Genomic DNA, 11,374 nt, shown 5'->3' with positions numbered 1-11,374 from the left:
GAATGATCTCTGTAATTGCAAACAAAAGGTTTCTGTACCAAATATTACGTTCTGCTTTTCTGATGTATCAAATACTTATGTCATGCAATAAAATGCAAATTAATTACTTAAAAATCATACAATGTGATTTTCTGGATTTTTGTTTTAGATTCCGTCTCTCACAGTTGAAGTGTACCTATGATAAAAATTACAGACCTTTACATGCTTTGTAAGTAGGAAAACCTGCAAAATCGGCAGTGTATCAAATACTTGTTCTTCCCACTGTATAGGGGGTAGACATGGACCTTCGGTGGGGACACTCCAGGGAGTAAGTCAATAGCACAGTCCACTGGGCGATGTGGTGGCAGAGTGGAGGCCTTGATTTTGCTGAAGACATTGCTGTACTGGGCGTATTCAGATGGTATAGTGGGTGGCACTGCAGAGGCCTCAATGGTGGTGGCTCTGCAGGGTAGACTGAGACAACTGGTGAAGCAGGTAAAGACCAGGACAGTAGTTCACCTTGTCGCCACGAGATGGCAGGGTCGTGACGACAAAGCAAGGGTTGTCCGTGGATGAGTGGCTGTTTGGGGGAGGATAGTTCCATGAGTTGAATGATTTCAGTTTGGAAGACTCCAGACGTGTTGAGTCGTGTTGAGTCGTGTTTTGTGGTCATATTCCCCACAAAGTGGTGTGGTTGTTCGCAATGGCGTGATGTGTCATTAGTGTTCATGGTGTAAAACAGATCGACTTATCGGGTTTTGAGTGGAATTGGCTATTGCAATGTTTTTGACCTTTTGCTTCGCAACCTTTGTATCAGAGTCTATAGACAAAGCCTGTGGGCTTGTTTCTAGATCGAGCGGGCCCTGGATAGGGTCTCGAGTGAGAACAGGAGTAAGTTGATTGTTTGCATCCTCGCAAATGGTGTTAATTTTGGCGGACCTGTTGTCCGGCAAATCCACGTCTATTCATAGTGACTTATCTTTTGTCCCTTTCTCAAAATGTTTGCACTTCTGTATTTCTCTTAGCAGAACTTATAGAGAGAATCTGTTTAAGTTTTGATCATCATTGAACCCTTTGGTTACCCTTGTTACCCTTGTGCCCTGACACTTTGTGTGGGTTGGGTGCAGGAACGTAGCGATCAGGTTGATTGTAGCGGTAGTCGTTTCGCTGGTGGCGTACTTTACAGTTATTACGACCGTTGCGGGTATTGGAATTGTGGTTTCGTGGTAGAAACCGTTGTCGTGTGTCATCACTCAACACTTCAATACCTGATAATGCACCCTCTAACTGGAGTGAGTGCTCCTGTTCAATCTTCAAACCCAAGATTACAGGGCTCTTAGCATTGCGCACTTTTGATGCCTCAAAAGCTGTGCTCGCTAGCTCTCTGAGGTCTGAGATTGGCAAACCAACGTGGGCTGTAGGACCCAAGTAGATAATAAAGGTGGGATACATGTTTGACAGAAACATTTGTTTGAATGGTAATAGCTCTTCCATTCCTGTTTCAGTGAGTAGGCCAAAGTAAGCTGAACGAAACCTATGAGAGTAAGTTTGTGGGTGTTCATTCCGAGCTTGTTTGAGAGTGTTAGCCAGCGAGCTGTTGTGTTTACGAGTCGCAGAAACACTGAATTCTATTTTAAAGTTTAGCAAGTTTAGCTTAGTCATTTTGCACGTGTTGCTGTTGAATATGAATGAACCTTGTCATCTGTCTATTTGACGGGTAAAGCTTGTCAGAATCCGTAGCATTCGGGTAGCCATCCAAGGCGTCCTCTATGTCTGCTAGGAACGTCTCATTGTTGTTTGGCTTACCTGGAATGGGGTCAAAGGTGCAGAAGTTTTTGACGAGTTTGTCAAGGCATTCCGTGCCGAATGCGCGGAGAGGGTTGGCTTCATCCTGTGGGGAATTGTGTGCCGAAAGGCCAAGAGGAGAAACCAAGCTTTGGCTTTGTTGGCGAGGATGCACCATATTACTCTGTGCCGAATGGCCAAGAGGTGAACACTGAGGGACACCTGAGAGAGGCGACGTCTGAAACCTTCTGTCGTCTTCACTCCTTTGTGTACCGAGCTCTGGTTGCGAGCTTGGTTGCTTGACTGGGTAGTCACGCTGTAGCGTGTGACTGTTCTGGAATTCCCCCAGATGGTACCTAAGGGTGGAAATTACTTATTTTGTGCGTTTCGCACTTGCTCCGTTCGACCTCATACTTATCTGACATGGTTTGCAGGTAGAGGTCTTGAGTACGGAGCGAGAGATTCAGTGATGAGATTTCCACCGCTTGCTTAGAAATCAAAATGTCCATCTTCATCACCTGAGTTCTCACATCATTCATTTGGTCAGCGACTTCAATGAGTTCCGCTGATTTGTCATCCAACTTCATCATTGTGTTCATTAACTGATCATCTTTGGCCTGCAGCATTTGGACTAGAACATTATTGCTTTGAGTAACGTTCATCAAAACTGCATGCATGTTATCAAGTTGCGCGCTCCTGTTTGTAGATAACTTGTCTTTGTCGGCTTTTGTCATTAGTTTCCTGGTTCTCTCCACCTGTCCCTACATCTCAACCGTTTCGTGCTCGTGCTTCTTCTGGGCACTATAGTATTGGACCAATGTCCATCTCTGCTGGTGGGCATAGTTCAGGGCAAAACTGGAGAGAACCTTTACAAGGCCTGTGCCTGCCGGCCTATACTGGAGGGCGTTGGTTGCGATTTCTGCAGTTTTTTCGCAATATGGCATTGTGATCTAACATTCTCAACCCTTCTGCATAGTTTGGATTTGCATCGCTGCTGAGGTCGGCGATCAATCTTTCTGTGGGTGAGGATTCACTTATTAGCGGGGGAATGGATGGCACCCCCTCTGATAGCTAGCTCATTTTGATGATTATTAGTTGTTTAAATTTATGTACAATTTTGGGTTTTGAGTCGTTGGAAGCTGCAAAAACGATTTTATTCGGTTTATAGACGTCAATGAATCATCAATACTGGATCAGTAATGTGGGAGTTGGCTCTTAACGAACTTGCAAAAGCAATTTTAATTGATTAATCAATGTTATTAATTAATCATACCTGTATAGGCTATCTGGGAATTAAACTTTAAATCACCTGTGTGACGAGGTGTGAATGAAGGAGTCAGGCGCAGGAGGTAAAATACCGAAGTCCAGAGTTTATTCCGTTTACATAAATCAAACGCCCCAAGCGTCAAACTAAACTATTACAAGGGAAAACATCCACCTTGGCATAAGCACAGTGAATAGTAGCTCAACCGAGCTACACGCTCTCACAACAAACAAAGACAAGGGAAACAGAGGGAACACTTATACACATACTAATTAGGGGAATGAGCACCAGGTGTGTATGATTGACAAGACATGACAAGTGGAGTGATGAGAATGGGATCGGCAGTAGCTAGTACTCCGGTGACAACGAACGCCGAAGCCTGCCCGAACCAGGAGGGGGGGCAGCCTCGGCGGAAGTCGTGACAACCTGATAGCATTGTTGTATCTAGGTTAATATGGAAAAGTTTAAATTGTCTCCTTTGTTGAACCAAATCAATCTGGTTCTTATCCAAATGATCAACCTGAAAAGGTATGTTCGGCAATTTAACTTATTAAATTGAATGAGACAATGATATCCAATCATTTGAGATTTGCTGGATATCCTAAGTGTAACCAGTAGTTCAAATGTGAGTATACATTCACCACCAGGGTCCTTTTTCCTAAGGGCTGGAGCCACATGGGATTCCCGTGAAGGCGGGACTTCCGTCAATACTGGACCAGTACTGTTGGAGTTGGCCCAATGAGCTTGCAAAAGCAAATTGAATTGATTAATCAATGATAATGATCAATCGTACCTGTATAGGCTATCTGGGAATTAAACTTTAATTAACCTGAAAGCGTTGCTGTATCTAGGTTAATGTGGAGAAAGTTTAAAATCTCTCATTGGTTTGAACAAATACCCAAATGACCAACCCTGAAAAAGGTTTGTTTGGCGATTCACCTTCCCGGTTAAATAGAATGAGACAATGATATCCAACCATTTGAGATTGGATGGATATCATACAGTGTAACCCGTTGTAACAGTGGGTTAAGAGTGTGCCCTCACATTAATTGTTTCAAAAACAATTACTGTCGATTCTTCACCACCAGAGGTTGCTGAAGGCAGAAAGCTGAAATCAAATGGGAGTCCCGAGGGGCGGAACTTCCGTTGGAACAAAGGGAAAAACAAAAATGGCTGCTCTCCCTTCGTTAACTTAGCATCTTGTGCAAAGCTACCCGACTTGTATAGGGAATCTCACTTCCACGCACACACAAGGTCCCCTTTAACAAGGGAAGGGGTTTGTTAATGACGTCTCACGTTAACCCTTTAGGCGATTATTTTGCTAGCAATGTTTTACCGGAACATGCGGGAACATAAAATAAATGTTTTTGCAATTGGTCTTACTCCCTGAAGCGTGATAGACAGAGAGATAATACTTTGCTTTGGCCAACAACTATATCTTCTCAAATGTCTATAATTGATCGGCCAATATGTCATAGCTCAAGAAATTAATACTGACCGAGTCTACTCGCTCCTGAAACGCAAGAGACAGAAATAGGCCTACGTTTGGCTCAACTTTGTCCATTTCTCTTGATACCTGCATTGGCTGGCTCATACACTACAGGTAAAAAGTTTTAGAACACCTACTCGTTCAAGGGTTTTTCTTTATTTTTACTATTTTCTACATTGTAGAATAATAGTGAAGACATCAAAACTATGAAATAACACTTATGGAATCATGTAGTAACCAAAAAAAGTGTTAAACAAATCAAAATATGTTATATTTGAGATTCTTCAAATAGCCACCCTTTGAAGAATCTCAACCAGGTTCACCTGGAATGCTTTTCCAACAGTCTTTAAGGAGTTCCCACATATGCATTCCAGGTGAACCTGGAAAAGCATTCCAGGTGAACCTGGTTGAGAGAATGCCAAGAGTGTGCAAAGCTGTCATCAAGGCAAAGGGTGGCTATATATATTTTGTTTGCTTAACACTTCTTTGGTTACTACATGATTCCATAAGTGTTATTTCATAGTTTTGATGTCTTCACTATTATTCTACAATGTAGAAAATAGTAAAAATAAAGAAAAACCCTTGAATGAATAGGTGTTCTAAATCTTTTGACCGGTAGTGTATGTCCTAGCTCGTAGCATTCAGTAAATCCCCTACACACTGATTTTTCGTCAGATATACAACACCGGAGTCAATCGCTCCATACTAGTATATGGATGAAAAGGGACCACACACACGCCACTCTCAACAACAATTCTGCCTACAGCACTATTGGTGTACAACGTATCTTGCTACACAATTCCTATAGGCTGAATTCAACAGTAAGACCTAGTTCTATCTTAGACTCCTCACATGGGGCACCAATATGTCGTGACGTGACTTTCATTATTGTGATGACTATAATTTATCGAATAATTACCTACTATGTTTAATTTTTACTAGATTAAATAAATCATGTAACAATTAACTCATTAGGAATTTGGGGCACCACGGGAAAAGTTGTTTAACGAGTTACCGTTTTCTGAATTAACTCTAAAGGTATCTAGATATCTCTTATAATTTAACAGTCATTTATTAATAATTTAACTCATATCAGTCTCATTCTAAAAGTCATAGACTCTTTAAGTCTGCACGAACCCAGGTCTTACTGATCATTCTGTACCACACAAATTGATTTAATTATTTATTTACTAACTAATTAAAATGATAACACAAGATACAAACACATACACGGTATAGGTTAGGGATTAGAACTTAATACAATGAAAACGGGTCCCTAGCAGACTAACACAATATGAAACTTGTTACAACAGATGGCGATTTAAAGAGAGAGAGAGAGAGAGAGAGAAAACACTTGGATACACATGGAACTACGCTCACAGTAATCCTAATAACTTGCCCCGAACTGTTGCCTGTTTGGTAAGAAGTAATGCATGTATTTACGTGTTGGAGGTCTTCGTTGTGTATCTCTGTGTCACGCCCTGACTCAGAGGACTCTTATTTGTTGAGTCAGGGTGTGATTTTCTATGTGGTGTATATCTATGTTTATATTCTAGTATGTATATTTCTATGTTGGCCGGTGTGGTTCCCAATCAGAGGCAGCTGTTGCTCGTTGTCTCTGATTGGGGACCATACTTAGGCAGCCTATGGGCACTATTGAGTTGTGGGATCTTGTTCCGTGTTAGGTATGTTGTTTGTGTACCTTGGGCTTCACGTTTCGTTTCTTGTTTTGTCGTTGTGTTTATAAGTCAAATAAACATGTATGCATATCACGCTGCGCCTTGGTCTGACCCGTCGATGAACGAACGTGACAGAAGATCCCACCAAACGAGGACCAAGCAGCGTGTCCAGGAGCAGACAGCCTGGACCTGGGAGGAGATCCTGGACGGTAAGGGATCCTGGACTTGGGAGGAGATTCAGGCTGGGATGGATCGCCGTCCTTGGGAGGAGACAGTGAAGGCCCGGTATAGAGAGGAGAAACGGCGCCAACCGTGCCGACGACGGAGACCCGAGAGGCAACCCCAAGAACATTTTGGGGGGGGCACATGGTGTGGACGACGAGGCAGCAGGAGGCCGTTAAAGGGCGGGTCTGCAGGTTAGGAGAGGAGGCCACCATGTTACGGGGGCTATTGGTTCAGAGGGAGCAGGAGTTATTCGGTCAGAGGGAGGCGCTACAGGAGGCTAAAAGGGAGAAGGAAAGTGTAGAGGCACGGCGAGAGGAGCTGGTTAGGCAGCAGAAGGAGCGGGGGTTAATAAAGATACCCAGTCCCGCTCCTCGCACCAAGCAAGTGGTGCGTGTCGCCAGTCCGGTCTGGCCCGTTCCTGCTCCCCGCACTAAGCCAGTGGTGTGTGTTCCCAGTACGGCCCGACCCTTTCCTGCTCCCCGCACCAAGCCAGTGGTGCGCGTCGCCAGTCCGGCCTGTTCCTGCCCCTCGCACCAAGCCAGTGGTGCGCGTCACCAGCCCGGTCCGGCCTGTTCCGGCCCCTCGCACCAAGCCAGTGGTGCGCGTCGCCAGCCCGGCCCGGCCTGTTCCTGCTCCCAGCACCAGGACAGTGGTGCGCGTCGCCAGTCCGGTACGGCCCGTTCCTGCTCCCCGCACCAAGCCAGTGGTGCGCGTCGCCAGCCCGGTCTGGCCTGTTCCTGCTCCTCGCACCAAGCCAGTGGTGCGTGCGTCCAGTCCGGCACGGCCCGTGCCTGTTCCACCGGTGCCTGATCCAGCTCCGGTCAGCTGCTCCACTCCGGAGCCAGAGCAGTCCGCGCCACCGGTGCCCAGTCCAGCTCCGGTCAGCGGCTTCAGTCCGGAGCCTGAGCAGTCCGCTCCACCGGTGCCCGGTCCAGCTCCGATCAGCGGCTCCAGTCCAGACCCAGATGTCAGCCCCTCTCCAGGTTAGGGGTCTCCCACACCAGGGTCCAGACAGGGCTTGGAGTATAGTGGGAGGAAGGAGAGGGGAAGCAGCACGCTGAGGTCCAGACCAGACCAGGGGCGCAACAGGGAGGCGGAGAATAGGTGGTCGTCACGCCCGGAGCCGGATCCGCCTGCACACCCGGCCCCTACCCTGTTAAGTAAAGGTTGTGCGGTCGGAGTCCGCACCTTTGGGGGGGGGGGGTACTGTCACGCCCTGACTCAGAGGACTCTTATTTGTTGAGTCAGGGTGTGATTTTCTATGTGGTGAATATCTATGTTTATATTCTAGTATGTATATTTCTATGTTGGTCGGTGTGGTTCCCAATCAGAGGCAGCTGTCGCTCGTTGTCTCTGATTGGGGACCATACTTAGGCAGCCTATGGGCACTATTGAGTTGTGGGATCTTGTTCCGTGTTAGGTATGTTGTTTGTGTACCTTGGACTTCACGTATCGTTTCTTGTTTTGTCGTTGTGTTTATAAGTCAAATAAACATGTATGCATATCACGCTGCGCCTTGGTCTGACCCGTCGATGAACGAACGTGACACTCTGTTGGACCCAGGCCTTATTGGAAAGGGTTGATTGGGCCTTCTCTTTCGGATGGGCTTTAGATGTAAGGCTCTGATTGTCCACAAGAGGTCACAATGTCATTCTTCTTAGTTGTCTGTTTACTTTCACTCATTCTGGAAGTGGTCTTCTGAGGATGGCTAATCAGCCGAGTCGATGATCCCCTGTGGGGTGATGAGAGCAGTATAGTAGACAATGGTTTGAAGAGAGTAACAGGATGGTCCCACTTAAATTCACCTTCTTAGATACAGTACTTAGAACAGCTACTCAGCCGTAACATTGATTGTTAGTGGAGGCAACTTTGTCGTCTTCACCTTGTGTTGATTTTCAGGGTCGGGACCAATATGGACCTCGCTGCAGCTTCAGATCCATCTAGTCTTCCTGGTCTGTAGCGTTTAAACCATTTTGCCATATTCAGCTCGCGCTGCATGTCGGCTGGTCTGATTTGTTAATTCTTAACTCAATATTTTATGCACTCTGGTAAAGAGGGCATTTACGTCATGCGGACACTCTTTCTGAGCTCCCGTGGGCGTGGCTAGTTACTGGGGCAAAGTATTCTGAACACTATGATTTTGTTTAAAGAACCAAAATCGTCTTCCTATCTTTATAAAGATATTATCTTTCTCCTGGATATTTCCTACACATTATAATGGATGCAAACTTGAAATGCACAGTATGAAAGCTCCTAAAGTTAATGTTTTCGTTATAACATTTTTATAAAAGTTTTAATGACACACAAAATAGACATTCATTTTCCAAATTCTCTCTTTCATCACTCCCAGCATTCAGATGTTGAAATATACTGTTCTAGTGTCCACCTTTGGTCGTTTTGGGCGGCAATCTGTCCCTGTAACACAGAGACATTCAGATCGCCAATACTAGCAAACCATGTAAGATTTGGCACGAGGGGTCATTAAACCCCCCCTTTGTCAATCCCTCTTTTGTTCTGCGGGAGAGAGAGGGAGATCTGTAGTCTGCTTCTCTTTATTCCGATTTTGGGCTTTTCACGTGAAACCATCACATGAGAGTCATGACAACATGCTAATAATGGTCCTCTGAGTATATCAAAAAAGGTTTGGTATACCTCAACTGGTATGCCATCCAGCCATGGAGTTTTCCTGGACTTAAAGGCTTTAATTGCATCAAGAAGTTCCTCCTCTGTAATTTCGCCTTCCCATTAGTCTTTCTGTACGGCTGTTAATTTTACATTATTAATAGAAAAAAAAATCCATACAATTAGCTTCGGTTAGAGGAGATGGAGGAGACAGAAATGAAAACATATGCTTAAAGTACTTTGCTTCTTCTTTCAAAATATAATTTGGTGAATTATGGGTGGCGTCATTTGTAACCAGTTTCAGTAAATTATTTTTGGTAGTATTTCTATGTTGAAGATTAAAAAAGAATTTGGTGCATTTTCCCCAATATTCCATCCAGTTTGGTTTATTTTTTATAATATATTACACTTGATCTTTCTTGAATAAGTTCCTCCATTTCTTTTAGTTTTCATTTAGTTTTTCCTTATTCTGAGCCTCTATAGTACAGTTTCTATTGCTATCTATCTGTTCTGTTAGACCTTCCATTTCCTTTGTTAGTATGGACTCTTTTGACCTAAATTGCTTTTGTTTTCGAGATGAGTACTGAATTTGCATGGCCTCTAAAGGCACATTTAAAAGTGTCCCATACAATAAGGGGATTTTCTGTACCTATGTTATGTCGGAAAAATTCACTTATAAATTCCTTTGTCCAATTTCAAAACATGTTATCATCAAATAGGCTTTGATTACATTTCCAATATCCTCGCCCACGTGGGAATTCAGTAAGAGTAATGTATATGCCAATTATCTGATGGTCCGACAGCATTCTGTCCCCATCAACAGTTTTTAAACTTTTGGTGCCAACAAGAATGACATAAGAAAGAAGTCAAGACAACTAGCTTTCGTTTTTCTTATTATATGCTAAGCCATTACAATTATAACTGGCTATACTTATTTCACCATTTACTATGAGATACAAGTTTAAAATCTATTTATCATGATATATGTTTGTAAATGTACCATTAAAAAGTACCATAGTGATTGAGTGTCCATATACACTACCGTTCAAAAGTTTGGGGTCACTTAGAAATGTCCTTTATTTAGAAAGAAAAGCATTTTTTTGTCCGTTAAAATAACATCAAATTGATCAGAAATACAGTGTAGACATTGTTAATGTTGTAAATGGCTATTGTAGCTGGAAATGGCTGATTTTTAATGGAATATCTACATAGGCGTACAGAGGCCCATTATCAGCAACCATCAGTCCTGTGTTCCAATGGCACATTGTGTTTGCTAATCCAAGTTTATCATTTTAAAAGGCAAATTGATCATTAGAAAACCCTTTTGCAATTATGTTAGCACAGCTGAAAACTGTTGTGCTGATTAAAGAAGCAATAAAACTGGCCTTCTTGAGACTAGTTGAGTTCGATTACAGGCTCAAAATGGCCAGAAACAAAGAACTTTCTTCTGAAACTCGTCAGTCCATTTTATTGTGAAACAAACAAGAAATAAGATAAAAAAACAGAAGACTTGAGCGTTCATAACTATTCACCCCTCCAAAGTCAATACTTTGTAGAGCCACCTTTTGCAGCAATTACAGCTGCAAGTCTCTTGGAGTATGTCTCTATAAGCTTGGCACATCTAGCCACTGGGGTTTTTTCCCATTCTTCAAGGCAAAACTGCTCCAGCTCCTTCAAGTTGGATGGGGTTCCGCTGGTGTACAGCAACCTTTAAGTTATACCACAGATTCTCAATTGGATTGAGATCTGGGCTTTGACTAGGCCATTCCAAGACATTTAAATGTTTCCCCTTAAACGACTCAAGTGTTGCTTTAGCAGTATGCTTAGGGTCATTGTCCTGCTGGAAGGTGAACCTCCGTCCCAGTCTCAAATCTCTGGAAGACTGAAACAGGTTTCCCTCAATTTCCCTGTATTTAGCGCCATCCATCATTCCTTAAATTCTGACCAGTTTCCCAGTCCCTGCCGATGAAAACAGCATGATGCTGCCACCACCATGCTTCACTGTGGGGATGGTGTTCTCGGGGTGATGAGAGGTGTTGGGTTTGCGCCAGACATAGCGTTTTCCTTTGACCAAAAAGCTCCATTTTAGTCTCTTCTGACCAGAGTACCTTCTTCCATGTGTTCGGGGAATCTCCCACATGCCATTTGGCGAACAACAAACGTGTTTGCTTATTTTTTTCAAAAGCAATGGCTTTTTTCTGGCCACTCTTCCGTAAAGCCCAGCTCTGTGGAGTGTACGGCTGAAAGTGGTCCTATGGACAGATACTCCAATCTCCGCTGTGGAACTTTGCAGCTCCTTCAGGGTTATCTTTGGTCTCTTTGTTGCCTCTC

Source organism: Coregonus clupeaformis, chromosome 18 (assembly GCF_020615455.1).
Source record: "Coregonus clupeaformis isolate EN_2021a chromosome 18, ASM2061545v1, whole genome shotgun sequence".
In the NCBI taxonomy this organism is placed as follows: domain Eukaryota; kingdom Metazoa; phylum Chordata; class Actinopteri; order Salmoniformes; family Salmonidae; genus Coregonus; species Coregonus clupeaformis.
The sequence above is the reverse complement of the archived record's forward strand: the minus strand, read 5'-3'. Positions refer to the sequence as shown.